This window comes from Anser cygnoides, chromosome 5, assembly GCF_040182565.1.
Source record: "Anser cygnoides isolate HZ-2024a breed goose chromosome 5, Taihu_goose_T2T_genome, whole genome shotgun sequence".
Taxonomy (NCBI): Eukaryota; Metazoa; Chordata; class Aves; order Anseriformes; family Anatidae; genus Anser; species Anser cygnoides.
Genome location: NC_089877.1, coordinates 2,197,485 through 2,224,473, shown reverse-complemented (window position 1 = coordinate 2,224,473; position 26,989 = coordinate 2,197,485). Strand labels below are relative to the sequence as shown.

General features: G+C 38.0%; 1 long non-coding RNA gene across 3 annotated transcripts in view; it reads left to right on the top strand.

The window, feature by feature from the left end:
- LOC125183493 (uncharacterized) overlaps positions 1-26,989 on the top strand; it is a 230,388-nt gene that overhangs the window by 119,893 nt on the left and 83,506 nt on the right. For all 3 annotated transcript variants that reach the window (XR_010831871.1, XR_010831872.1, XR_010831870.1), the window contains 3 exons: positions 1,679-1,737; positions 20,298-20,367; positions 20,872-20,977. This is a non-coding gene — a long non-coding RNA (uncharacterized lncRNA). The remainder of the gene's footprint in view (positions 1-1,678; positions 1,738-20,297; positions 20,368-20,871; positions 20,978-26,989) is intronic.

The window sequence follows — 26,989 nt, the reverse complement described above, 5'->3', positions numbered from 1 at the left end:
GGCTGTTGCAACAACAGCGAAGATAAATTTTCCAAGTGTCCACCTGCTGGCTTCATGGATCACTTACAAAGTTGTCACTAGCAGATATCAGACTAGTCAACTGCAAAAATGCTGTAGATCAGAATGAGCTAGCTACTGCAGAAGATCTTGGTTTGATGACAGTCAACGTGAAAACTGATAGCTGCTAAAGTATGTGAACCGGAGTTCTCTCATTTATGCTAGCACAATACTCTTGCAAAGTGGTAGTCCAGTGTCCAACCACAATGAAATGGGATGAAAATCTCTCAACAATACTTGTGGTTTTTTTGTTGTTGTTGCTTCTTTATTTCCATGTAAATACTTTGCCATTCTGAAGAAATGGAGGCTAAGACGATTAATATTTCAAGCAGAAAATATTTTGTCATCTGCCTGACTTCACATCCCAAACTTGTGTGAAAGGATGGAAAGTAAATGAATTTGTTTGTGTGTCAATTGATTCACAATACATACTCAAATTTGTGGATTCTTGTATTTCAGAACTAAGCAAATAAACACCCTGAGGAAGGGCCTTCTCAATACGTCTCTTTAAATCTCTCACCATTTTTGATATCCCCAGGCTACGTATCTGTGTCATCGCTTTCGTTTTCAGTTTGTCTGCATCTATAAGTGTTTTATCGTTATATTGGCAATACAGGCATGGTTATTAAATATATATATATATATACACTATATATATATATAAAAAATAATAAGTTACTAAAATAAGATGTTTCTGAGGCACAAGATGTGCTGCTCATGGCATAAACAAGGATACTATACCAGTCTGTTGCTAGCTATTCCTTCTGTCTTCTCTGTTCTTAGGTCCTGTAAATTTTCTGTCTCTATATATTGTTTACTGGGGGGATTATTTTAATCAGACTCCTATGCATGTTCCTCTGCCTACCCAAAGATAAGCTTTGTGTGACAGATGCTTTGGCTTCATTCTCAATGTGTTCAAAATCTTTGTCTGCTTTTCAGCAGATTTCAATGATTTGGTAGATGAAGGTCTGTACTTCTGTGATTAATCTTGACATTTGCTACTATTATTTTGGTTGTTGTTGCTAAATTACATATAATTATTTCTATAGTCATGTTTTATTTAGCTTTTTGAAATCTGTCTAGAAGCTTACTAGGTGTAGCAAGTTTTAATGCAACTGGATTAATAGACTTGGACATAGTTTCAAATACATCACACTTGAAATATGAGTGTATATATATTTTTAATCCCCTTCCAAGTATCAATTGGTTAGAATTTTGATGATATTCTGTTCACTTTTCAGTTTTGTTGTTTTGGTTCTTTTTTTTTTCCCAGAAAGAATTTACCTTCTTAATAAAAGTCTTTAATCTTAGAATTCCAGAATATGATCCAGTTTTAAGCAATGTATTATATTTAGTTACACTTATATTAGGCAGTTACATATAAAAGTCCTAGTTTTTTGCTTTTAGCAGTAGCTTACTATACTTTTTATGACATGTGAAAAGCAAACTATCTGAAGATGAGTACAGACCCTTATAGATACGCATCCAATTTGAACTTCAGCTGCCAAATGCCACGTCTGCAATATCTCCTCTTAGAATGGGCTGCTGAACTGTTTTCTGGTAATTTAGTGCATCCCTAGTAATTAGATCAATTTAATTCTCCTTTTGTTGTACACTACAGGTGCTGAAAACTGATGAGCGCCAATCAATAGTACTTTCTTTAGCATAAATGCTTTTAAGGTAATTGCTCTGAAATCTTAAAGTTTTGTGTTTTTTTTTTTTTAAATGTGGTCTGTGATAGCAGGGAGGTTCAAAAGAAATGTGGAGTGTGCATGTGATGTTGTTCTGGTAGGTGGGTTTGATATGATTCAAGGTATGGTCAGGATGTAGTGAGCTCTTTGCAGAAACAATTGACTTACGCGAATCATAAAGACGAATGCCTTCATTCAGACTGGTCAACTTTTCTTTCACACACACTGACAAAGTGATTGTCTAACATGGAACAAAACAGGACTGTAGTATGACTACAGAACTGAACAGTATCTATTACCTGTGTGTGAGTTTGCCGTTGCACCTAGATGCCCTCAAATCAGAGCCCCCTGTTGGATTCAGGTTACTTTTTTCAATATCTTGAGAAGGTGTGAGTCTTGCATGATGATGTTGGAAGTAGTCCCTGGCTGAAGGAGGCTACAATCTAAAAATAGATTTTTATTTATTTTGGAAAGCAAGCAAGTTAAAGAATTAAAATAACTTGTGTATGGATGCCTAGCAGGTATGCAGTAAAGCCCCAAATGGATTCACAATCTATTGGCACCATGGCTGTTTGATGAGCTCCTTGACCAGGCTTTTTCAAAGTGGATTCATCAAATAATGAAGTGTTACCTACTACATTTGTAAGCAGGTGGTTGTACAAATGGTACATGGTAAACTGCTGCTTCTTGCCAGCAGGACTCCAGATTGGGCTTGTCTATTTGCAGGAACTGATGCAGGTAACTTTTGACGTGAAAGGGCTACAGCTAGCTTCCCATACTTCCATACAAATTTAAGAGGTGCCCTCCCTTCCATTTCTGCTTCCCCTTCTTGATTTCTCCAGCTGACTGCTGTGGCAGAGCTTGGTTAACTGGACACAAGATGAAATCTCACTATGATGCTGACCCACTTTACACCACTCAAAGTGAAGGACAATGTGCAAGCTGTCCTCTGTTTCAAAGTGGTACAAAAATTTTACCACTTCTGGGCATGCTGGCTACTGGCAAACTCTCTGCTCCTTTTGCTGCTTAAAGCACAACTGAGCCCTGCATCAGTATGTGTTTGCCATTATTTGAAAGTGCTGGCCGTTTTCTTCCAGGAAGATACTGCACCATTGCTGGACTGGTACATATGTGTCAGGCCAGGAGTGGTCATGTGTAGCCTAAAGTCCCTTACACCAAGCCTTGAAGTAGTTCTACCTAACTTGTCTTCTGTTAATACTTCAGCCTCTGTTGTTCTTAAATGTGAGGTGAAGGAAGTTTCAAGGAATGGCCTGATTTGTGATCAGTTAAATTTCTTGACTTGAGCCACTGATGCTGCAAAGGAATTTCCTTGGTAATAGAAATAATTTCTGGATGAAACTAGGTAGCTCTTCATGAAGATTCAAATCGTAATTCCTTTCTTTGTGGAAGGTCATCTGTAATACTTAGATTAAACTGTTAAGGGCAGAGAATTAAAGGGATGTCACCTTGTTTACTTTAGCACATACTGAGTTAGTATGGGAGGTAAGGTACAGATTGTCTAGAGAGAAAAGTGTGAAATTCATTTTTTGCGTTGAAACTGAAAAGGAAAAAAAGTCTAAGGACAGGAAAGGCCTGAATAGCTTTTTTATGAAATCAAACTATTCATTGAAGATTCTATTTTTGGTGTTTATAAAATTGACGCTGTAAATGTTTTCTGACTTGATTGTTCTCCAATGTTTTATTGTGAACATTAAGTGGAAAAAGAATAACTAGGTCCAGTTATGTAAGTTATAAACAAAAACCAATGCTAGAAAATTAACACAGGAGAATTTTCCTGACATTTTTCTAATCCTTAGGGCAGAAATCTATTTTTTTCCTTTTTCCTTAATTTTTTTAAACAAGGTTTTTAGAAACTACATTCAGAGCATTTTGCCTGAATTGTAAATCATATGTGCTTATGATTTATAGCTTTCCATAGAGAAAATTTCAAAATCCTCTTAATTGTGAACATAATGAGTAAATTCCTTCAAACTTTACTCCGTCATGTCAGCAGAGATTTTAATTGCAAACTAATGAGGATCGGTGTAAATTTCAGATGTAAAAAAAAAAACACCACAAACAAAAAACAACCAAAATATTCATTATAAATCATTGAATTCTTTTTCCTAAAAATAATTTATGCTGGCTTTTGTTTTCATATAAAGGAAAATTATGTTTTCCTTTCATGTTATATATTTCATATAAAGGAAAGTATCTGGGGCCATATTTTACAATGTTTTTTTTTCAGTACAGAGGTGTTTGCCTTAAAAAATTAAATTCAAACATAGCCCATTCTCCTTTTTATTTATTATTTTTGCCAGCATGTTTTTTACCCAGTACTTCTGCTGAGCTGTCCCAAGTGACAGCCAGTTATACTGTCCTGGAAACGAACTTAATTCTTCCACGGGACTTTTTCACCCCTCTGTTCAATGGATCAGAATTACACATTTATAAATACTTTACTCTTTGAGGTTGTTCATTTCAGTTATGCTCCTATAGTCTTCTCTCATCATACAATAAAAGTAAGAGAAATTGAGTTTTGTAGAGTGGCATGACTGACTCTAATGTGATGGACAAATGAGATGATCACAGGCCTGATGATGGGAGACTCTAATCCAGAGACTTTACAAAATGCTAGGGTAGATAACAAAGAATGTTGTTAAAGTGAAAATTTAGGAAATGTGAAAAGCCTACAATAATGCCTGGTTTCTGTTTTCTCTTGCCTCGAAAAGTTTCACATCAGATGTAGGGTTCACTAATAAAGTGAGCACTTAATACAAGTTTTGCATCCCCTGGAGAAGACTGCAAGCTGTAGCTGGAGGCAGCCTGGATTAACTGTAGGAATCTGTAATGAGAGACATGAAACCAGAATCTATTTATATTAATCCATATGCTCAAATGAGAATAAGTGAGAAGGACTTTGCCAGAACCTTGGTAGGGGCTCTTGCTGCACACTTTGTGACTGCTGATTACCTTTTCTCCCCATCAAAAGATCTATGGTTAGTGTAGTGGGCAATTAAAATGGTGTTGAAGCTCGAACTCCAACTCTGTCATCACTTTGAGAACTGAATTATTTTGTTCATGGCCATGTCATTTAATTTATCTCAGTCCAGATGAAATTTGGCCTGTTATGCTTTTGTATGCTTTTTCTAGTACTCTTCCCATCTTGGAATCCAAATCCTAGTATAAACAATACATTTTAGAATGAACACAGTAAAAAGTAAAGTGCACACATACACCCTCCCCAAATCCTTTCCAAGGAAAAGAAGTTTTACTTTGAGGTTGATCTCTTAAATTCTTGAAAAATCACCTGCAGTTTTTACTTGCGCACCTGGCTCTTAAGAACTTTTACTCTGGAGCTTTTCATTTTGAGGCTTACTGATTTTGAATACTTTTAAGTCCTTGTACTAGGTTTTACTAATCTATTTCTCAGTTCTCTGTAGAGATCATAGGTAGTAAAGTCAGGATTAGAGGAATTCCAGTGACCTGAATTCAAGATCTTTGCTCTGACTTTACTCAAATTGGTGGCATTGCCCGCTGAGTAATGAGCACATATAATGCACTGGATGCTGGACTGCTTGTCTATGAAACGCTTGTCAAGTCCAATACAAACTGTCTAAAAAAATACTACTGCTGAAGTAGGATTCGAATTTTTGTGGTTTATCTGCTGCTTTTTTGCATGTTGAAAAACGTTAGTTTTCCATAGTCAGATAGTTCATAAAGCATAAATACTAGGACAAATTAACCTTGCCTGGTATTATAGTTGTTTGGTCAACCTTTAATGCTGAGTACAGGTACACAGAAATTAGCTTTTGGAGGTTAATGTTTACCATACCATAAAGGTATGGTTGAGGTTGGTTCATAAACTGTGACTCACCACAGCCTACCTGATCTAATTACAACATCAAACAGACAGAGGTACACTCGAATTCTACTCTTAGCACACAAATATTACTGCCATTAACAAGAATAAATCTCTGAATGGCTTTTAAATACTTCAGAAAGCAAAAGCTACTTACGGCAATTGACTGCTTTGGACGATTAGTGCATCCTCAACCTAAGCTAATGACACTTATCTGCCAGTACAAAGTCAATTAACTAGCTCTCAAGATAAGACAAAATAGCAGTAATATGTGTCACCACAGGAATATTAGTGTTCTTTAAAACTGGAAGGGACCTGAATTAGTGAGGTTATTAGTAAGTGCTTAAATTTTATGTATTCAAAACCAGTTTTACGTGGGTTTGTACCACTACAATGTTGTAGCTATACATTAACAGCAAGTAGTTTGCCCAGTTTTACGATGCCAGTGCAAATCCTGAAAGATTACATTACAGCAGTGTTGAATGAAGTTTATGTGGACTTGGTTGTAAAGCATTTGAATGTGAAGAGGTAGTACTAGGCTTACAGCATCCAGACAACTGGCAAACATATTAATGTTAACATAGTAGGTTTACCAAATACAGTGAGGTAGCAGGATAATCGTGGTTCGAGGGTGCTGGTACTGTAGCTGGAGACAGGAATGAGATTCTACATGTCCCCAGTATGTGAAGAAATTTGGTAACTTGTTGCAGGGTGCCAAGGAAAATTATTTAGGAAAGAGAATCTTGGAAGATGGTGGAGAGTCAGTACAAACAGGATAGGAATTGAGAGTCGCTAGGTCAGTTAAAGTCATTGCTGATAATCATGATGTCTAGTTTGGGAGAGGAAAATGGCAGTTTACTGAAATATTCTTTAATCTGGGCAAAGACTATGGGATTTCTAAGTCCCATGAATGGCCTTGCTCTCAACTGACTGAACAATGCTTTATAAGCAGGAACCTGCCCCTTCTGAACAAGTCATTTGCTTGTGGCAGAAACAGCTTCTTCAAAAGAGATGTGTAAAAGTGAGAAATAAGAGTGCACATTTCTTTATGAACTACTTTAGACTCTTAATTCTCTTGAACGTGAATTTTATCTCTGAGATAGCTGAGAAGAGAGCAGGAAGACACAACAGTTACAAAGAAGAGAATGTCTTTCAATGTGATGGAGAGCAACTGTTAGGAAACCTGAAGGCTGGGTAGTTTTTTTCCCCCCTCTCTCTTTCTCACAGAAAGTATGTCTTAAAATCTTTAAAAAGGAAATGGAAAACTATTCACTGGGCAATCATAATAAAATATTTAAATTACAAAATAACTGGCATTACTATTTGGTACTTTACTATGTTGAGCACTTCAAGAAGTGGTAATGAGTAGCAGATGAGGTTGAAATGCAATCAAGGGCAGACTAGGAGGATGATGGGAACAAGATGCAAGAGATAAATGCCAATGTTAGGAAGTGGAAAATGTATTGTGTAGTAAAGGCCAAGAGGAATAGCAGAGGAAGAGTGCTGGTAAAACAGGAGAGAACAGGTCATCCTAATTTAAACAGAAATCCAGTCTAATCCTAATGGCCTGTTATGTATGATAGTCACCAGAGTTGCAGAGGTACAGCAGGATCCTGAGCTTGGCCTCTGCTGTGGGATGCTAATGTACCATGAAGGGATCACTGTTGGATTGAGCGTTTTATTATTCATCAGAATGCGATCTGACAAACTCTTGGTTGATTGGACTGTGGCATCCAGCAGATGGTTATGTGTGGCATGATACTTAATTTCAGTGCTTTCTTCTTAATCAAAGTGAACATGAGGAGGGAAAACAAAGTTGTGGCTAACTGTGAATTTGGTGAGATTTTCTCAAATACAGATAAAAAACTATATTTTAAGGCTACATTCTTCATATACCTCACACTTCCTATCGTATACAACTGTCAGCTTACATAGTAGTAGTCTGCAGTCAATGTCTGTCCAGCTTACTGTGTTTGTGAATGTATTTGAGTTTCTTACCTCTGAAAGTTTCCTGTTGTTGGGCTTAGAAGACTACCATTTTAATCCACTCAAAGAGTTATGGAGGATTGAAACTTGCATGCAAAGGTAAAGGTTTTGTTATATAGAAAAACAAACAAACCAAAACAAACAAGAAAATAGTAAAAAAAAAAATTTATATATATCTTGGACCTGTTTCCTAAGAGCTTGAGGTCTGAAGTGAGTTTATACATCATTTGAGCATTTTAGGAACTTCAGTGAAGTAGAACAAATACATAGAGAATGAGGGCTTTGGCTAGAGTACATCTGTAATCTGCCAGAATGTGACCACAAAGCATGAGCAACAGAAGCTGTAGCTACCAGTCTTTTATCATCCTTCTCTTTTCCTCACTATATGTTTTCTTAAGAGTATCAGGTTACATACTATCAGAATCAGACCTCCTTTTCCATCTTTGAAACTGGATGCCAGACAGTTTTTTGTCAAGTGAAGAGGGAGGCAAGACAAGGATAAAGACAAGGATATTGGTCAGAAACAGGGGTAGTCTTTCCTGGGTTTAAATCTTTTTTTTTCTTTTTTCTTTTTTCCCCCCTCCTCTCCTTTGTGCTAATTCAGCTGTTCAGTGTCAGTATGGCAAAAGGGGTGATGTTAAAACTTTCACTTCTTTTTAAGGCATATAAGAACATTCTTTATGAATTCTATATTCCTGTGTTAAAATTTTCTGAAGTATGCATAGTAGCAGACAGGAGGAAAGGAGGGAGAGATGTGCAGGCCTTTAAAAATGCATAGCAAGGCAATTAGGATGTAGAATTTTGTCTCTGTGAATCAAGGGAAGAGTAAGAGAAACAGCACTGATTCAAGAAGGTTACCCTGGTGGCAAATTCATGTGTCTCTTACACTGGTGTATGCATCAGTGCTACAGACAACTGTCTGGTCTATACAAATTTGCAATCGCAGGGGCCATTGTTCAGCTGGCTCGCTACTTAATTCACAAATCCTGTCTGAGACTCCTATGAATCTTCTTCTGTATACCTGCTGCTCTGGAGAGTGAGACACATAGTACAGATAAGACTTTGCACTACTTTCTTTTTATTGCCTGTTTGAAGGGGTGGCAGCATTACAGGCTAATAGGATAGTATTTTGTGGAATATCAGTTACACCATTTTTCAGCTTTTTGGGCTTCTGATTTTGTACCAAACGGAGTGAAGTGGTACTGAGGACTATGCCCAAAGATAGCAAGCTACATACAGTGCTGAAGTCTGGCAGACAAGAATTGTTTATTTTCTGAGAATCACACACATTTCAGTAAACTTATGCCTTCAGTTATGCCTTACAGCTGAAAACCTTTAAATCATCTGATAGCAGCTAACCATTCACTTTCAATCATACTCTACATATGCCTCATATTCTTATGATTTGTTTATTGCTTATTTCTATGCATTGCACTAACTGTAAATATTCCTATTCATTTGTCAAGTGGCTTGGCAGTTAATGCTACTGTACCTATGGGAGACATTCTCATAAGTAAATATTCACAGCAGCTCCTATATTCTGCTATATTTTGATGTAAAAATATTTGTTTACATTCTGTTTAGGATACACTCACTGGGACACCATTTGGACATTAAAATACTACATCTGGGGAAATAAAGAGCTAAAATCTACAAAGCTGACAATGGTACATACCTAATAGCTATTGCAGTTTTGACAAGGAACAGTAAAGTCACTAAATGAGAGAAATTGTGTGTACTTCATTATTCATTTATGAATTTGTCCTACTGCTGTGTGGGCAGGAATGAAACTAAGTTACCTTTGTTTTCATGTAGGCTTTTAAGAACTCCTCTGATATGTGAAAGTGAACAGTATTTATGTTAAGTTACTGTAGCCTGTTACAATCTTCTGAGTTGTCTTTCTTCAACCAGTTGTTTTAGCCTGTATTTATTCTTCATACGTGGAAAAAGAGAAGTCTCTGACAGTGCAGGAGAATCAGGTAACAATATCAGCTAATGCCTGATTGCCAGCATGAGACTTGCTGAACTTCTTTTTCAAGACAGACTCAAGCTTATCCATAGAATTTCAAAACATATGCAGACCACACACATGCGCCTTGTTGCTTGTTAAGTTGTTCCTCACCTTTGGTCTCTGTTCTGAGCTGAGAGAGATTTCACTTTCGTGCTTGGCATGCCTTTAATGATATAGGTGCATTGCTTTACTGCAGTTGCAAAATCCCAGGAAGGAATTATCAGGAAACAAGATCAAATGAGCAGTAATTATGGGATATTTGAAAGAACCACAATCATTTTCAACCCCTGCCTACTTAACTGTAGTTTCACCAGAAGGAAATCAGTATCAGGGTTTTAGTATTCTATATCATTGTGGCATTCAAGCTCACTCAACCATAAAGACCTATTAGTAGTATTGTATCAGTGGTAGCCTGCTTACCAAGATGGCTAAGATGCTGTTAATACCATCACAGTGAAAAAAAAAAGTGTGGAGTGGGTCCCCACTGCAGTTAGTAGTCCAGTTTCCTTGGTGTGAATTGATTTCCCTCAAACTATTGCAGTTAATTTTGTGACTAAATAGCTATCTCAGTGAGACGATATTCTTCAGTTATCTTTACAGTATATCTGAAACACATACAACATATATCTGCTCTTTCCAAATGACCTTTAAAGTGATGAATTTTATGCTAACGAACCTTCCTGAGGCCAGGTTCCTAGAGGAGATCTTTTTACTGCAAAAACTGAGGCTGCAAAATGGTGTGAAGAGCAACTGGCTGAATTCAGGCCAGAGAGCTAAGTCCTCCACATACTCCTGCCTAAAGCCATCAGGACCCAAGGGGCACCTAGAACTGGTCTTTTATTTCTTTTCAGTAAGAGAGGAGCCAGAAGAACTACAATACTTATTTTTCTCTCCTTGTCGTACGTGTTGTACAGCCCTTTTATTTTATTATTTTTTCTGCATTAACAAAGTGAAGCAGGACCTCTCTGACATTTTTTTTTTAATATATATCTTACATACATCTATGCTACCTTCAAGAAAATAATTTTGAAAATTCTTTGTCTTATAAAACAAGTCTTTTCAAGCCTAAATTGATACTGGGTAGATAAACTCAGGTGAATCAGTCAGTTATTCATAAGATGATGCTTTCTTGAAGGGATCAAGGCTGCTTCTAACCATCCACTGATGCACCCCAGGATACGGTTGGCCCTCCTGGCTGCCAGGGCACACTGCTAGCTCATATTCAACTTGCTGTCAACCATAACCCCCAGATCCCTCTCTGTGGGGCTGCTCTTCAGCATCTTGTCGCCCACTCTGTATGTATAGCCAGGGTTGCCCCGTCCCAGGTGCAGGACCCGGCACTTGCTCTTGTTAAACTTCATGGGGTTGGTCAAGTGTTATGTGAATAAAGCCTCTCTACAGAGTGGTCGTTTACTAGGAAGAACAGCAACAAGTTTTAAACAGAGTATGTTTTTGAGGCCTGTGTTTTTACAGTTTGTTCAAGACTTCAGTTTTCAGAAATGATTTCTTCTAGTTCATTCATACTGAAAAATAGGGCAAAGCTGTGTTTCTTCTTAGACAGTGTTAAGGACCTACCTTTGAAAATCAAGACCTCGTAAGGGTATTTTAAGTTAGTAATCCAAAATCATGAGTCCTTGCTGACAAGGACACACTGCCTTATTGGTTGTCATTTGGTTATTCAGCACTTACACTTTTAAATCTCAAATATGCCACTATGTGCCCAAGAGCTGCTCCATGTAACTCTTTTTACGTAGTTGGAAGAGAGGACAGAAGTTCTTTTTGAACTGGAAACACCAAAAAGTCACATGAATAAAGATAACAATGTGTCTACTAGATTGCAGTAAAAGGTGTTTCAGGAAGTCTAGATTTTCGTAGCAGGCATCCAATAACTTGCCACAGAGTTTTAAGAGCTTCTATGATGTCAGTGAGTTTAGTCATGGCATATTCTTTTGGTACCATGACACTATCTTCATGTGCAACAGCATTTGCAGACTTTGACTTACTGATACCAAGTACAGGATCATCATAAAAAACTGCAATGTGTTTGAAATACAATTGACTTCAAATGGTAACATTCATTAAGAGTTCTCTCTGTCACTTGTTACCATATTACAAAGGTCACATTTAACTTCAAGCAGTATTTTACCAGGTTAAATGTTATAGGTCTTGAAAATAAAATATTGGTTCTTAATATTTTCTCAATCTCTACGTATTCTTTATGTCAATATGATTCTTGAAGATGCCATATTTAATATCTGAGAATTATCACAGCATATCTGAGAACTGTCTTTAAATTGCTCATAGGCTTATATCACTGCAGAAACAGGCTTTTCATAATGTAGAGGAAACTGTGGAATATGATATGAAACAATCTCATTCCTTATTTAAAGTATCATCTAAACTCTTAAATACATCCATACGTGCAGCAAAAGGTAATGTATACCACATGAAAGACTTCTTCAGACAGTTCTGTGTCAACATTATATAAAGCTCTGTAACATATTAATGAGGTCTGATTGCTACAGTATTCTTAACTTACGTTACTGGCTTAATAGCAGTATTCACTTTAAAAAATATTTTTACTTGAACCTATTTTTGGATTAAATAAAGAGTTTGTTTCAAGTCAGCCTGCAGGAATACCAGTGTACATGTATTTCTAACATAACTTATTTGCAGAGTAACAAAAGATGAGACAGAATTGACTAGTACTTGCATATCTTCAGTATGGTGGTTTGTGCTGAAACTAAAGAGAGGAAATAGCAATTCTGTTGTATTGCTATTTGCTTTGTTCCTTCTAAGAGTGTTGGTTTTCTTTCTTGAAACTTATCCAAACAGGAAAAGGAACTAGACAGGTGAAGTCCTGAATGTACTTACACAGGTAATCAGTAAAGGATAGACAATTCTATCAGATGGAGAACAATTTGCAAAAATAACAAGTCTCAGACATTTCTCAAATCAAAGTGTCGATCTTTAAGGAAAACAAACAAAGTGCCTTTAAAGTCTAGGAAGTGAAATCTCTAACTGGCGCTTGCTAAAAAAAAAAAAAAGGCAAAAAAGCAGGGCAACAATAGAAGCACTTGCACATTTGTATTATGGCCTGTTAGGACCAAATGATCCCTCTCTGATCCAAAAGTGCCGTTCTTTTCATTTCACAGGCATTTTCTAACACCACGTACTGCTTCAAGTGTTACCTGTGGTTTTTATTTCCACAATCTTTCTGGATTAACCCTAAGTGTAATTCCACCAGGCGGTAACACCAGTTCCACCGACATAACAGTTCATTGACATGAAAAGGGAAGGCCTAATTTGTCTGTACTGTTTTTTTCCTCATACCTCACCACTTCTCACTCTATGCTACTAGTACTTCCCTTGTGCCAGCTCTGGAGTTCCAGGTCCCATTCCTGGACCAATAGAACTCACAACTGGTGATATGGCTTCCTTCATTGCACAGGGAGAAAAGTAGCAGAGAGGAGGGGAAAAAAAGAAAAAAAAGCATTAACAGTTTCTTGCAATTTTTGTGAATTTAGTTGGTGCAGGGAAGGATGTTGGAAGCACCATAACAGCAAAAGTGCTGTGAGGAGACCCATGGAACGCTTCTGTATCCACTTGACCCTTCAGGTTTACTTCGGGCATTTTTTTAGTTCACAGGGGACACCTGGAATACAAGACTCTGAGTCCATCATGTTTTCTAGAGAAGCTGCACTATTCTAAATCAGAACAGAAAGGACTTGGAATAAAGGTCTAGGACTTAAGACATGCTGAGCATCTCCCAGGGTTGGACATCCTGGTCACAAGATAGACAAGTACCAAAAGTTGCTAAAGGAATGTATATTTAAAGTGAGATCACTTTGAAGTATGAGGGGGGGAAAAATTGCTTTTAATAATCTGTAATGCTGTCTGCTCACTTTTTTGCTGCAAAATTGGGATTCTTCCTTTATGGGAGATGCATCTGATAAAGTCAGGAGAGGTGGCATGTCTAAAGTCAGGAAGCAGGAGCTTGTTTCTTCCCAGAAGAATAGACCTTGAGCAAATTATTAAAATGCAGAACTTTTTCTTTGCTGCTAATGAGTATTCCTCATGGAGATAACATCACACTTCTCTCACCTGTGTTCTCCTTTTCTTTTGGAAGGTTTCCCACAGTTCAGTGTCTGTTTTTCAATTATTTTTCCTCTGATTGCCTTTTGAAAGGTAAAAGAATTCCATTCTTTGTGAGCAAGTAAATTACAGTGTGATCATCTGGATACTGACTGGACCCCTGATCTTCACTAATATATGTCTTCCTTATTATGCCATATTTTTTCACCAGAATTGAAATCATAATAGCATTTGATCATTTTGACTGCTCAACAGACCGTGCAGGAAAACAGTTTTTTTGCATTCAGAAACATGAACCTGCCCAAGTTATTCCACAGTTCTCTGTAATGTCAGTTTCAGGGTAACTGAAATATTATATGATCAGCGATACAGTCTCTCTAAATGCCTCTGTTAGCTATATAAGCATTGGCAGATTACTTTTTACATCATGTCCCAGTGATCTACAACCATTTCCATTTCATTTTTTTCCACCATTCTGTCTGTAACCTTAATCCAAATTCTCCAATGAAGTTGGTAACTTATATACGCCATTTTTTATTAGCATATTAATGTCCTCCTTCACTTACACTGATGCTTCCTATTCCTTTAGGAGTCTGGGTTTTAGCTAATATATATTGAAACTGGAATCTACTAGGCAGTTTTCCAATTTTGTATTTGACTATGTAACCCATTTTCAAACAATAAAAATGTTGCAGTTTAATGTCATGAGCCAGTCACCATCATTGAATCCCTACATATATCTAGAATATGTAATTTTATTCTTTGCAATTCTGCAAAGTTTTATTCTTAGGTATTGTAATTGTGTTGCATTCATATATTTCATTTTTCTGAGTGCTTTTGCACTGTCTTTGCTTGCAGCCTTGGAATGCTCTTACTGTTCTCTTTCATTTGAGAAAATAAAGCTCCCCTCTTTAGAAATAAAACAACTTAATTACAGAACTCAGGAAGAGGGAAGACAGTACAGCGGGGAATGACAATTCTTGAGCTATCTGTATTTCCATTCTCCATTTGTGTTATTTTTGGACTTGGATTTGTGGACTTTCTTCTTAAAGAATGAACCCAGAAAGGAACAGGTGGAAGAAATGATGAGTCATAACTGCTAGTTATTTAGTGGGCAGAATCCTAACGGCAACTGGATGCCTGTTCTCTGTTCTCTGTATTTGTATACACTAGCAAGCAGTTTCAACCAAAAGAAGCAGATTTTTAGAGCAAAACTTTGCTGAGGACCTGACACACTACCATACAAATTGCAGGGTTCTTTTACATCCAGCAACTCTATTCTGGTTCCAGTAGCTGAATGTCCATTTTCTTCTATAATAAGTTAGGTGACCTTCTGAAGCACATCTCCCAGTTTAATTGGGGGGGGGGGGGGGGGGCGGGGGAGGGAATCCACAACCATTCTTCTGTAATCACTTAATCAGATAGTTCTAAGACTTTGGATGTTTGCAGGAACTGCAGTCTTACCTCTCAGTTGCAGTATAGACCAATCTGGAGTTAAAACAGTCCTAAAGATAGCTCAAGCATTAGCCTTTATTCAGTAGCTCAGAACAGAGATGCCTGATTAGGGAAGGTCTGCAGTGCTGCTGCTCGTGCCGTGTCTGTTCAGAAAACGGAGTCAGGCTTCGGAGTCAGGCTGCAGTGCTGCCCCTCAGGATCTCCTCTGAGCTCCATGCAACACTTCTAGCTCTTCAGACATACAGCAGAAAACTGTTCCTGCTATTGTCATTTTACAGGAGATATGCTAACTTCTGATTCACTCTAAATAAGTGGTTGTCTATTTAACTAATTTATGGGAAAGTCCCTGAGTATTTAGCTCCCCTATGTATGTTTGACAACAAAGTATTGTGTGCCCAGAAATGTATTTTTTCATCTTAGCTGTAGCACATCCATCAATTTCCTGCTTCTCTTCTGTCCTTCAACGTCTTGTTAGCCACTTCAGGACTTGATACTTGCTGCCTCCAGCTGTGACTAGTTACCTTCTCCAAATCATCACTTCCCTCTGTTGGTGTACTTTCTAAATAAAGTATCTGAACCTTTGAAATGCTCTCTGTTTTCTCTGTTGGAGTTTATACCCAGAAGATCTATATGTGGTTAATATGCATAGTATATGTGTGTTAACAAGCTGGTTCTGGTGATGAAAGATTGAAGAGGCTGGACACAGGATCATCAGCAGAACTAGAATCTTGAGGATCTTCAACTTTCATTGTAGGAGATGTGCCTTCTGCCAGGCATACTGTGTATTTTAAGGGCATATTTTTAAACAGGTTATTTTCCTGGATGCATTTTTTAAGGTTTTCATTAGGGCATAGAAAAATATCAAAATACTAGAAGGCAGTCACCTGAGTTGGGTTTCCAATTAAAATATATAGAGCATTTACTGTCATGACAGTAGAATTTTCTCTGATTATTAACCTTACAGGATATATCTCCTTTATGCAGATGTTTGTACTCACTGCAGCTGTGTGTGCAGCATAGATATGTATGCTGGACAACAGACCCTAATAATTCATTTATGTTCTTTTGTAGGCACTAAATGAGGAGGTATTGTAAGCAAAACACATGAGCATCCAGTCTATAAATTACGCTAGGGACAAAGTTAGAAGTCAGCTTATGTGGAGGCTTCCTTATAGGGATTTCTTGGGATACGTGGCTTTACTGGACAGATTGTGATTTCAGAGATAGAACCCCTCAATGCTGCACAGTTTGTTTACTATGAGTCTCCATTACAGCTGTCTTTATAGAGGGCTTTCTCCAGAGGAAACCACTTTCTACAAAGCAGCTGCTAGATTGAAGGAGGTCTTACCAAATTTGAGAATCTGCTCATTTGTATAAAGGGAGAAGTTAGCAGAGCTGTGATGTAGCAGCAAGCTGATGAAAAAAATAAAGGGGAAAGGTGCAATCTGCTAATGAACTACATTAAACAGGATGGGCTATCTCATATATAAACTGTAGTGTGAATTGTAGTTTGAATACATGATAATTTTTGGAATAAAATTGCCTTATTTCCTAATGCTAATTATTAAGTGTTCATTGATTTCTCAGATGTTATTATCAACTCAGACGCCAAATTATCAACTGAATTGTATCATCTTGGACAGTACACTTTCACTTCTGAACAGTCTGCAGAGAATACCAGAAAAGGTGTAGATGCTTCCAGAGAAATAAATAAATAAATAAATAAATCCAAATATAGGAAAATGGGGAAAAACAGATCTAAAACATTTCCTGTACCAATCTGTCTCTGTAAAAATTTTGTATCTTCTTTTCTATGTGTGTGTTGAATTACAAAGTGTATTAATACTTAGGGTGAAAAGATAAGGCTTCGTCAGACACTTGTGATTGTTACTTCTTTTATACCCACACACAAGAAACAACAACAAAAAAGCAAATAAATAGTGATTTCAACTACTAGCAAAATCCCAAAGCTACAGGGAAAGCTATGGCCAGGACGTCCTGGCCAGGACGATAGCGCCGATAAATTATTCTTTACAGAACTAAGAGAGGCCTCGAGATTAACTCCCCTTGTCCTTATGGGGGACTTCAACTTGCCAGACGTTAACTGGGAGTGCCACACGGCTGACACGAGCAAGTCCAGGAGGTTCATGAAGCACCTAGATGATAACTTCTTGGTGCAGGTGCTAACGGAGCCAACTAGGAAAGGTGCCCTCCTAGACCTGTTGCTAGAAAACAGAGAGGGTCTGGTGGGAGATGTGGTGATTGGTGGCCACCTTGGTCAAAGCGACCATGAAGTGGTTGAGTTCAAAATTTACGGTGACAGAAGGAAAAGTGCCACCAAAACCTCATCCCTAGATATGGGGAAAGCGGACTTCAGGCTGCTCAGGGAACTAGTCAGCAAGGTCCCCTGGGAAACTGCTCTTGAAGGCCTCGATGTCCACCAGTGCTGGTCATTCTTTAAACGATGCCTCCTAGAAGCACAAGATCAAGCAATTTCTAAATATCGCAAGTCAGGCAGGCGGGGCAGGAGGCCGGCGTGGCTGACCAGGAACATTCTAATGGAGATTAGGTGGAAACAGAGGGTGTTTCGCTACTGGAAGGAGGGCCAGGTGTCATGGAAAGAATACAGGGATGCTGTTCGTGCTTGTAGGCAGAAAATTCGTGTGGCCAAAGCACACCTAGAGTTGAAGCTGGCTGTGTCTGTGAGAGAAAATAAAAAGGGCTTTTTCAGATATGTGAATGGAAAAAGGAGAACTAAAGAATACATAGGGCCGCTCCTTGATAGGGAAGGTCTCCTCACAGACAATGACATAGGCAAAGCAGAGACGCTTAACGCCTTCTTTGCCTCTGTCTTCAATGCCAATGATGGGCTTCGGGACCCAGGGTGCCCTGAGCTAGAGGACCGGGACGGTGGGGATGACAAACTCCCAACCGACCCTGAACGTGTGCGGGATTTGCTACTCCACCTGGATCCCTACAAGTCCATGGGTCCGGATGGGATTCATCCCCGGGTGCTGAAAGAGCTGGCGGACGTCATCGCGGAACCTCTCTCAATTATTTTTCAACGATCCTGGGAATTTGGAGAGGTCCTGGTAGACTGGAAGCTGGCAAATGTTGTGCCGATTTACAAGAAGGGTCAGAAAGAAGACCCTAGCAATTACAGGCCTGTCAGTCTCACGTCAGTGCCTGGTAAAATCATGGAGAAGATGGTTCTCGAACTTATTGAGGCTCACCTGGGGGACAAAGCAGTCATTGGTCCCAGCCAGCATGGGTTTGTGAAGGGCAGGTCCTGCCTAACTAACCTGATTTCCTTTTATGATAAGATCACCCGTATGATGGACCAAGGGAAACCAGCTGATGTGATTTTTTTGGACTTCAGCAAGGCTTTTGACACGGTTTCCCATAGGATCCTACTGGACAAAATGTCCACCATACAGCTAAATAAAAACATCATACGATGGGTGAGCAATTGGCTAACGGGCAGGGCCCAAAGGGTTATGGTAAATGGGGCTGCGTCAGGCTGGCGGGCGGTCACCAGTGGGGTCCCTCAAGGCTCCATTTTAGGGCCGGTACTTTTCAATATTTTTATAAACGATCTGGATGTAGGAATAGAAGGTATTTTGAGCAAGTTTGCTGATGACACCAAACTTGGAGGAGTTGTGGACTCGATTGAGGGTGGAAAGGCCTTGCAGAGGGATCTGGATAGGTTGGAGAGCTGGGCGATCACCAACCGCATGAAGTTCAATAAGAGCAAGTGCCGGGTCCTGCACCTGGGACGGGGAAACCCTGGCTGCACATACAGACTGGGCGATGAGACGCTGGAGAGCAGCCTAGAAGAGAGGGATCTGGGGGTCGTGGTAGACAGCAAGTTGAATATGAGCCAGCAGTGTGCCCTGGCGGCCAGGAGGGCCAACCGTGTCCTGGGGTGCATCAAGCACGGCATCGCTAGTAGGTCAAGGGAGGTGATTGTCCCGCTCTACTCTGCGCTGGTGCGGCCTCACCTCGAGTACTGTGTGCAGTTCTGGGCACCACAGTACAAAAAGGACATTAAACTGTTGGAGAGTGTACAGAGGAGGGCTACGAAGATGGTGAAAGGCCTGGAGGGGAAGACATACGAGGAACGGCTGAGGTCACTGGGCCTGTTCAGCCTGGAGAAGAGGAGGCTGAGGAGAGACCTCATCACAGTCTACAACTTCCTCGTAAGGGGGTGTCAAGAGGCAGGAGACCTTTTCTCCATTAACACCAGTGACAGGACCCGCGGGAACGGGGTTAAGCTGAGGCAGGGGAAATTTAGGCTCGACATCAGGAGAGGGTTCTTCACAGAGAGGGTGGTTGCACACTGGAACAGGCTCCCCAGGGAAGTGGTCACTGCACCGAGCCTGTCTGAATTTAAGAAGAGATTGGACTGTGCACTTAGTCACATGGTCTGAACTTTTGGGTAGACCTGTGCAGTATCAAGAGTTGGACTTGATGATCCTTAAGGGTCCCTTCCAACTCAGGATATTCTATGATTCTATGATTCTATGATTCTATTGAAGTTGGCAGACAGAGAAGCTGGAGTCACGTTTTGCTTCTAAATCCTATTCCATGTCCACCCCCCTCACGCTCTAAACGCTGCCTATATCAAGAAGCCCTTCACTTTTTCTCCCAATATAAAACCCTTCTCTCCCAGAGTAATCTTTTGAGTTTATTCAGTGGTTTTATGGTGCATAAAGTGTTTGGATTTCTTTAAATATTTTTTACGATGCCAAAGAGAATAGTGAAATAAACAGAGTGAATCTATTCGCCTAGCTGAATAGTGTAGCAAAAACAGGATGAGCACTGTATAAAGTACTGCCAGTATATCAGAACAGGAGCTGAACTTGAGGTCTGAGGTCACAATTTTATCCAAGATGTAATTCTGTGCCACACCTCTCTTAGATTAATTGTTGCTTTAGTATTACCGTTCATGTGATTTTAACATGCAGGAAGGAAGTTGTTTGCATTGATGAAATTATGGTTGAGCTTATTTCTGCCCAGAGATAATCACACAGGTAGTAGGTAGTTATCTATGCTGTCTTCCATGTGCACAAATTAACCCAATCTTTTAGTAGTTTTTTAGGTAAATGATCTTTCAACTCTGCCATTTTTTTTCTTCCAGCTGTGAACTAAATGTCAAATTATTTACACATCCTGAATCAAAAGTTCAAAAAGGACAGGACATTCTTAAGGTAATAAGAATGAGATAGGTATTGTCCTTTGAAAAATTCATGTTTTGATGCCATTAATAATTTTATTGCTATTAACCTTAACTGCTGGGCTCAGATGTAAGACCACAGGTAGGGTATTTAAGGAACCACCAGAGTGAAGAAAGTATCTAGCAAAATGTGGAGGTAAGGATCAGAGATGAACAAGAGGAACGAAACAGAAAAAGACACAAGAACAGAGAAAATTAGAACAGGGACAGAGCAGAACCATATGGACAATGCAAGTCTATGTGTTTGTTGCCCTTCAAGTGTCCAAATGTAAAATTGTGAGAAACGGCACAAAACCATAGCTGTAGACCATCAAATCCAGTTCTTGGCAAGTTCAGATCCACATTTGAGCTTTTATGTCAGATATATTTCTCTCTCTAAAAAGCTCAAAAATGAAGCTTGGAATTGAACGTCAAAAATGTCTCATCAGAGGTTTCATTTGGATCCAACTCTCATTTTTTTCTCCTCTTTGATTTTCAGGTTTTCTTCACCATTTATTGTACCTACAATTCCCCCAAGAAAGAGAGAAATGCTGATTTCTAGTAGGCAAATAATTTTTGGCTTTAAAACATTTATTCAGTAGAAGGTAAGCAAAATTTAAAATGAACTGTATTCTTAAGCACTTGAAATGAAGCCTGTACTTAGGTACTCTTATGACTAATTTTTTTTTCTCATCAAGGAATAAACACATAATTAGGGCAGAAATAGTGATTTGGGATTGGACTTTGTTGGTTGAAGAACACTGCTACTACTATTAACAGTAGTAATAGTTGAATAATATATTGTTTCTGGATGGCATGAATACTATGCTTACACTGCTTAGGAGATGTAACTACTTCCTGTTTATTTTCATTATTCTCTCTGTTCAGGAGATTTCTTCCACCTCTCTCTTTCCTACCCCACCCAGCCCCCATTATGTTGATGCTTATATATCCTTGTCTTTGACAAACCGTCTGCGAAAGAACACTATTCCTTTTCTGAGAATGACATACTTTTACCTAATAAATGAGTGTGTGGGAAATACGTAACTGCTGCTGGAGGTTACAGTAGGATGCAGAAAACAGCAAAATTTATGTTTTTACAAACTTGAAGGAGCTTTCCAATGCTATTTCAATTGTTTTAGTATTTTTTATATTTAGCAGTTTGCAATACTGTTGTTCAGAATATAAAGACCATTAAAAATCCAGTAGAAAAGTAAGGTTCACAAAGAAAGGCAATATGCTTTGAAAGATAATTGTGAAGCAGGAATACAATGTTCCATTTTAAATTCTGTGGTAATTGGTTTGATATGACCTGATTATTTAATACATCAAAGGAAATCTTCCTTGCTTGCTCTAAGTTTGAAGAAGTCAGCTCTCTCAGCTATGTGACCTATAGAAACTCTTACACATTGTTAGAAAGCCACAGCAAGAGGTATTTGTTTGGGATGAATGTGCTTTTTACCTCTCAGATATTGAACAGACAGTGACAGAAGATGAATCCAATTACTGTAATATGCCACTATCAAGCTCTTCTATCTGTATTTGTGGCTTTTCTACTGGTTTGGTGACAACGAGAGTCCTTCAAAATAAAACAGAAGTGCATTTTATATAGTTTTTAAATGCACAGTAGATATTGAGACCAATTTGATTATTACAGTATAGAATGATAGTTATTACAGTATAGAAACAGGAAAATAGTTGGTAGTTACGCAAATTATAATATCACCACTTTGCAAGGTAACCTACTGATGATTTTGAATTATATATCGTGAATTGTATGTGATAGTGCAATGAAGTATTGTTCTGTCATAAGCGTGCAGGCAAGACAGGGTTTTGAGTGCAGCAATACAACAATTATATCTTTTTATCTGAGCGCTCAATCATGTGGCTTTAATGTTGCCTGGAGATGTTTTCGTATGGTATACATGCTCTTGTATTACATATGTGAGAAACACTCCATAGCCAATAACATAGGCTCAGGCGAGGATCTCAGTGAAGTAACAATTTTATTTGCGATTGCAATAGCAGGCGTCCCACAAGCAGGAGCGCATCTACTAGTCACATAGTACAGTTTATATACTTTCCTTCTCGATGACTGGGACCCTCCCCTGTTTCCCCATTGACTGGGTAATCCAGGTTTACAACCTATCCGATTCTTCATAGACAATACATGGTCTTCAGTTGCCGGCCTGTTATCTTTCAAATTTCTTTTGCCTTTTCTACCATTTGAAGTGGTAATGTTTCTTGACTTACCTGACTTGACACCGTGATTTTCGCCTAATTGTTCTAAGGAGTCTGGTTGTCTGCATTTTACAAGGCCTTCTGCTAAGCTTTCTTGTCACTGCAAGCATATTTCAATACCGCATTCCTTACCTTTAAACAATGTAACTCCGTGCAAAAACAACATTTTTGTTCCCACACATACAATACATAGAGTCGGATCTTTTGTTGTGTTCCGGGTTAGGTTTTAGCATCTGTTTCCTTTTGATGTCTTATTATCCACCACTATAGTAAATTTAATGGTGGTGGAAACCTTGATATAGTTTATTATATTTCATTTTATTACACAAAATATTATTTATCTACAGTATTTTAGTTACTTTCTTTAGTGTCAAGAGTAAATTACAGCCCTGGGACAATCCATGCTGCTGTTAGTTTTGCTATGCCAAGATTCTGTACTATAGAATTGTATTTTTTGGAAGTGGACTGTACAAAAAGCCAGAAGACATTTTCTTGCTTGGAACTCTCATTAGAATGAATTCTAAGAGCTATTCCTTGGAGACTGGTTTTCACAGACGGAAGGCATTCTGGACAGAAGTCTTGGTAGGATGAAGTATTTCAGTCCATAACTTTTATTGATTTATTTGAACTTGAATACAAATGTGTACGTTACTAATTTCTGCAGTTGTATACAGTAAAAAAAATGTCTCTGAATCCTTTAGACAGTCTTGCATAGGCTCTGTCTATGCAGTTATAAGACTCCTGTAGCAGTGCACTGCATTTCTGAGGATTGGCACTTGGATTTGTTTTACTGGTTTAAGAATTATGTTGAATACTTTTTCTAGTTCTACTACTGCATCTTGTGATGTTCCTCGTACTCTCCTCTCTACCTGTAGGGAATTATCTGAATGTTCTATATACATATATTTATATATATTTATTTTACTTTATTTTATTTTACTTTATTTTATTTTATTTTATTTTATTTTATTTTATTTTATTTTATTTTATTTTATTTTACAATTGGTGTTAACTTCTGCTTCTCTACTTAAGAGAAGTCTTATTCTTTCTGTGTTACTAATTGATAAATACACCTACAGTGATATGAGCAGCATAAAAACAAATAAATAAAAAACTACTAGTCTTTTTTGTTAATAATCAGTTGTGAGTTCAGAAGCAGATTAGAAGGAAATTGTGAGTAAATGAGGTATAGGGAAGGTTACTAAGATTAAAAGTGGGTTTAAGATTGGCACTCAAATTACAGAAATACTCCTTCAAAATTGTTCTTGAGATGAAAATGATTATAATATCCTTTACAGAGTAGCAATGTAGTGCAGTATGCATGTGAATTGCTGAAGTTAATGACATTTGCAGTCATAGACCTATCAGAAGTCATTGGATGTTTAATTTTTTGATAACCAAGAATAAGATTTTGTCAGATTATTTCACCTGAAAGAAGGTGAAACAAAAGCTTACAAGTCTCTTCAAGCTATTTTTGAACTACTCGCAAAGTGACTTTTTAATTACATTTTTCAGTAGAAGTGATAGCCAGCTGAAAATATCTTTGGAAAGAGAACACATTGTAGAACTGAGAGGCTGTGATGCTGTTTGTCAGTATCCGGAATAGCAGGGTATAGGCCCATACTTACTAGGATTACCAGTTTAACAGTGAGTTTCAACAAACACTCAGCTATTTCAGTTGCTGAATGACCAGTATACCTTGGTCTGGATGACCGAAGTCCCATTTGTAACTGTTCTTAGCAGATAGTTGTAGCATCCGTAAATTGCGTATGAGGTTGTAGCATTTTGGACAGATTTGATCAATATGTTATCTGGAATAATAAGTCTCCAGTTCTGTTTAAGTTGGAAAACAAAACAAACAAACATGTTTTGTAGTAATTTAGGTTACTGAGGTTAATATTTGTTGATATTCATACAGATGTTCCTGAATGTTGCGGTAGTTCAATACAGAAGTTGGCATATCTTTGTTCTGATTTTCTTAGAATACCACCTGTTAGTTCTTTTGGAGTTGTTGGCAGTTGCAGTATTGACCGATTTACTTCAAGGGGAGTAAACAGATAAACCAGCCATATACTTTGATGAGCAAGAGGATTAGTTTAAACCCTGAAGAATACACACCAAAATCTTGAAGGCTAATATTGCCATCCCTGTATGAATCTGAAAAGCCACAGCAGTTAATGCATGCTACCTGTTGATGTGAATATCATTGCATTTAACCAATTAACAGCAGTATATATTAAGCGTTTTTTGAACATATTTGAATGAAAAGAATTCAATAGCTGGCATTAATTTATTATAAATGAAACTACCTTTCTGCAAGATTTGTGAACAGATGTGTGGGATTTAATTTTTTTTTTTTGGTGGCAAAACTGATAGTTTCCTTTTTTATGTATTTGCTTTACAGTCATGCTTGAACACAGTTGGATCAAGAATAATTATATCAGTGACTGCACACAGATTTGATACACACAGTCTTTACCCAGAAGAGGTTACTGTGTAAATACATAAATCAAATTGAAATTGAGAAAATGGAAGAATTATTATTTCTGTTTTAGAAAAAACACAAATAGAAAAATTATTATCATGTTACTTAGATTAGTCAGTCCTAGTAATATTACTGGAATGTTCTGTGTGGGTTGCTTTCTATGGGTATTAGGTGTTAACTGTTGGGTCCAGTATATTTTTTAATCACCCTGAACACCTGTGACAATCTGGACCATAAGTGAAATCTTTTGCCTAGTTGAGTGCTTCTCTGAGGTATGAAATCATCCAGCTGTGAAACATACCTGATGTCTATAAAGCAACGGACAATGTGGCGTTGTTGAGGGCACCACTGGCATGAAGTCATAGATTTGCTCTGAGAAAAGTAATAACTGATCTGCTTCAGGAAAGAACTGTCCACTTTCTATAATTTTGCAATAAAATGTTCACAGAAAAATGAAGACGAAGTCTAAGAGTGCAGTCTGTTTTGTTTCAGAAGGATAAATAAACTTTGGGGCATGTGACTTATTTTTTTTTCCTTAGAGGTATGTTCAGAATTTTTGGTTTAAATCAGAGGAAATTAAGTAGAATGTAATGAAAAATGTAATTTTGGGCTTATGAGCGTTTTTGAGAGCTTTCTGCATTTGGTGTTTTTGATCAATTTTTCAAAGAATGGTAAACTGAACTAAAATAAAAGAGAGGTGGGACAAATTTTGAATTTGGTTAACCAAAATGTGTGATAAACTATTGTCTCTTTCTCTCTTTCTCATCATTGAACTCCCTTAGGTACTTCTTGTCTTGCATAGTACATTTCCTAGTACTGCAAAATACGTTGTCTACTTCAAAGACACTTTAGTCAATACGTGGGGCCCATTATTTTGACCTTAGTGCTAATGCAATAGGAATACTAATATTTTCTGTGATCTTCTCATTTATTGCTCCACATTTAAGTTATAAGCTCACATGGGAATGCCTGTGTTTATTTTATCTGCAGAGCATTCAGAGCTTTTTTGGCGCTGAATAAGAAAAAATCAACAAGTCACAAATATTTGCAAACCTTTTAAGGAATTCCAGGAGCGAAAAAGCTGAACTGCAGCTTACAATGTCCATTGCTGATAAATAGCTGGTTCTTCAAATTTGGAACAAATATTTGTAATCTGCAGTGAGGGCTTTTGAGAAGATTATTGTAACCTGGCAGCAACAGTTACATGCTGCAATTTGTATTTCAATGTATGAATAACTGATTTTAAATATCTGTAAAAAATCTGATCTACTAAAAATTTGAGCAATACCTTTTCCAGTGGTGAGCAACAGCAGCATTTTAACTAGCTTAGTGTCACTAGCTTTGAGACCTTGATTTCTGTGGCATTCTCTTGGTGGCAGATTTGACTTACTACTTTCCTCAGCAGTTAAATGTTACAGTGTTCAAATGACAAACTAGATAATGAAATCCTTGACTACTGCTGGTCATTTAAAAACATGGACAAGTAAATAATTATTTCTGAAATTGTCTTTAGGTTCAGGAAATGATGCGGTATGTCTAGCTTGAGCTAGTAAAACCTACACAGTAAAATGATACAGTTTTCTTAGTAGAAAGAGAAAATCTTGGACTAACACCTTGGAAAACTACAGAGGCATTCTGAAAAGGTTAAACTGAAAATCATGCTGTTTCTTAGCACCACTGCAACATCTTCCTTAAAGCCTTGTGCGAACAGTTCCTTTGGGTAGAGTGGTCATACGAGGAACGACAGTGTGAAAAAGGATTGCAGACCTGAAAATTGGTTGTAGTCTGTTCGTGTTTCATTAAGCTATCTGCTGCCCCTCAGTGAATCTCACATTAACACACTCAAGAAGGAACAATGCCAACTTGCTTGCCCATAGTTGTCATTTTAAAT